Here is a 3,916-nt window from a genome sequence, read left to right on the forward strand (position 1 = left end):
CTTTCACCATTGAGTATAATATTAGCTGTAGGCTTTTCATATATGGCCATTATTATGCTGAAATAATTTCCTTCTATAAGTAGTTTGTTGAGTATTTTTATCACAAAAAGGTGTTGAATTTTGTCAAATGATTTTTTTCTCCATCTATTCAGATGATCACGTCATTTTTACCTTTTATTCAGTTAATGTGGTGCATCACATTGATTAATTTGCATCTGTTGAACCATTCTTGCATCACAGGGATAAATCCCATTTGGTCATGGTGTATAATCCTTTTAATGTGCTGCTGAATTTGATTTGCTAGTATTTTGTTGGAGATTTTTGTATTAATATTCATCAGCAATATTGGCCTGTAGTTTCTTTTTTTCTCTTGTAGTGTCCTTGTCTGGCTTTGGTATCAATGTAATTCTGGTCTCATAAAATGAGTTTGGAATTGTTCCTTCCTCTTCAAATTGTTGAAAAACTTTGAAAAGGATTGGTATAAATTATTCTGTAAGTTTTTGTAAGAATTCACCAGTGAATAAATCTGGATCTGAGATTTTCTTTGTTGGGAGATTTTTGATTACCTTGATAATTTATTTTAATTAGTCTAAACACATGAAAAGCAAAAATTGCTGTAGCCATAAATCACTTCCTGTGTATTATACATATATATGCTTATCTTAACTCTGACAGCAAAGCTAAAATGGCACTTCACTATTAAAAAATTCAATATAAATACTGAAGCAACCACTGCAACAAGGCTTCAAGCAACATAAATGAAATGTGATAGGGACAACATTCAAATATCACATGTTTATTCATCTGAGATGAAGATAGTTCATAATTATGAACAAAATGTTGAACCTAAAATAAAAAGTAAAATTAATTATCCTTTTCTGTATACTTTATAGGAATTTGTCTCTTTATCACCCATGAATAAAACTCACAGGATTACACTTCCCTCAGCTTTCAAGATAGACTCTAAAGGATGGCTATGGCTTCTGTGGTGCAGGGTACAAGGAAAGGACCTAGTGCTATTGTGGCCAGAGGAGGCAGTAGATGATATAAAGATATATTCATATCACTACATTTCCAGGATTTCTCTATCTTCTCATGTTGTTGGGGCATCATTCTAAGCATTTCATCACTGTGTTTCATTTGACTATTACAGCCAGGTCTTGTGGTGAGCAATAGGAATCTAACAATTAACATTAAACGTCCTCTACCTTTAAGAAACTCCCAGTGTTCCGGAGGAGGCAGCCATGCATATAAATTTTCCTTTGGAAGTGTCAAGGAGGGACCAACTAATTTCAACTATGGGAAAAAGGGAACGTGGTATTTGAAACTCTATTCATCCTTTTTCTTACTTCAGTTCAATCATTTTTAGAATGCAATCCAACATTTACCTACATTTTAAACAATAGCAGTTGATATTTATTGAGGGATTAATATATGCCCTGGTACAGATTAATTATACAAGTAACCCAAATATCAGCAGAGATCACTCTGGCTTTTGATATTTAGATAAATTAATTTAAGCATGTATTACTCATTCTTTGAAGCCCAGTGCTCTCCCCAAGATTCCTGCTCTTCTGGGGACTTATTTTTTTCACTTATGTCTCTAAGCCACTGCTTTCACTGACATTTAAATCTTATTCTCTAATATCATACCAATATTCTCTTCTTCTCTATACTAAACCATTTATAAGAACTACTTACAAAAGGTATTTGTATGTGCAGCATACTTTACTAAAGATTTGAGAAGGTAGAAGAATTTTACACTACAAGAATGCCGAGAACTTAAAATTATTTATTTCTATTCTTAAGAGACTTTTGGCCATCCTGATACTGAACATTTCCAGCCATCTATTTCTTTATATTTCAGACTTCTAAAATTTCAATTGATTATCTCTCTCTCTTCTTTCTCCTAATGGCCCACAAAAATCTATTCACTTTTCAAGTAGAGAAGTTAATTATTTCTTACTGTCTTTTTCTAAATTTTGGTTTCAGGATCTTATCTTCCGTAACTAAATAGTTTAGGCCTTCTGCTCTTCTCCACTCAACACACAGCTGCATCTTCTTAAGCAGTGCCAGCTGCATGCCTGAGACATGATGGTGAAAACTGGCATAAATGGGTTTGGCCATATTGGCTGCCTGGTTACCAGGGCTGCTTTTAACTCTGGCTAAGTGGATATTGTCGCCATCAGTGACCCCTTCATTGACCTCAACTACATGGTCTACATGCTCCTGTATGATTCCACCCATGGAAAGTTCAATGGCACAGTCTAGGCTGAAAACAGGAAGCTTGTCATCAGTGGAAAGTCCATCCTCATTTTCCGGGAACAAGATCCCTCCAACATCAAATGAGGTGATCCTGGTGTTGAATACATTGCGTAATGCACTGGTGTCTTCACCGCCTTGGAGAAGACTGAGGCTTTCTTGAAGGGTGGAAACAACAGGGCCATCATCTTTGCCCCTTCTGATAATGCCCCTATGTTTGTGATGGCCATGAACCATGAGAAGTATGACAACTCCTTCAGGATTGTCAGCAATGCCTCCTGTACCACTGCCTGCTTGGCCTCCCTGGACAAGGTCATGCATGACCACTTTGGCATTGTGGAAGGACTCATGACCATAGTCCATGCCATTACTGCCACCCATAAGACTGTGGATGATCCCTCTGGAAAGCTGTGGCATGTTGGCCAAGTGGCTGCCCAGAACATCATCCCTGTTTCTACTGATGCTGCCAAGGCTGTGGGCAAGGTCATCCCTGAGCTGAATGGGAATCTCATGGTATGGCCTTTCATATCCCCATCCACAATGTGTCAGACATGGATCTGACCTTCCACCCAGAAAAGACTGCCAAATACAATAACATCAAGAAGGTGGTGAAGCAGGTATCAGAGGACCTCCAAAGGGCATCCTGGGCTACACTGAGGACCAGGTTGTCTCCTGCAACTTTAACAGTGACACCCACTCTTTCACCTTTGATGCTGGGGCTGGCATTGCCCTCAACAACCAATTTGGCAAGCTCATTTTCTGGCATGACAATGAATTTGGCTACAGCAACAGGGTGGTGGACCTTATGGTCCACATGGGGCCTCCAAGGAGCAAGAGCTCCCTGGACCACCAGCTCCAGTGAGAGCACAAGACAGGCCATCAGCTGCTGGGGAGTTGCCCCAGCTCAATTCTCCAAAACATTGAGAATTTCCCAACCTAGACACAGTTTTCACTGCAGATCCCCTGAAGAAGGGGAGAGGCTTAGGGAGCCCTATCATGTCATGTACCCGCAATAAAGTACACTGTATGCAACAAAAATATAAATAGTTTACTTTTTCTGAATAGACAGTTCCTTTCATAAAAGGAATTCTGTTATTAACTGTTCAAATGATATATTTTTACTCGGCTACGCACATTGTGTTTTGTTTACTTTTCATGATAACCCAGTGAACTAAGTATCATTATCTCCATTTTATAGATTACAAAACTAATGCTGAGAAAAGTTAAGTTACTTAAAGTTAGAAAATTGCAGACCCAAGAATATAATCAAAATCTGATTACAAAGGCCTGTGCCGTTATGGTGTGTGTGTGCGTGTGTGTGTATGTTTCTATTTATATATCCTACCTTGCTTCATTAGGAAAAATCCTAAAGCCTGGATTTGCAACAGAAGTCACTTTCATTTATCTAAAATGGCACGTTATATAGAATTGGAGACAATACTCATCAAAATTTTTTCCGTCCCTGGAATTTAGTGAAACATTCATGTTTTATTTGGTTTGGTTTGGGTTTCTTCTTCTACATACTACTACCCTTGGAGGGAGAGAGAAGTCACTTGATAAGTAGGCTCACAGAATTCTAACCTGCAACTTCTAATTGAAGAGGAGTTATTAACAACTTCAAGATGTTTTCTGAGCACATTCTTCTACAAAAAAA

At 38.1% G+C, this 3,916-nt stretch overlaps 1 pseudogene; it reads left to right on the plus strand.

Annotated features, from left to right (window-relative positions):
* Nucleotides 1–2,094: 2,094 nt before the first annotated feature.
* Nucleotides 2,095–3,124, plus strand: LOC124245424 (glyceraldehyde-3-phosphate dehydrogenase-like; annotated as a pseudogene).
* The last annotated feature ends 792 nt before the right edge of the window (nucleotides 3,125–3,916 follow it).

The sequence above is a fragment of the Equus quagga genome, chromosome 10 (assembly GCF_021613505.1).
Source record: "Equus quagga isolate Etosha38 chromosome 10, UCLA_HA_Equagga_1.0, whole genome shotgun sequence".
NCBI lineage: Eukaryota > Metazoa > Chordata > Mammalia > Perissodactyla > Equidae > Equus > Equus quagga.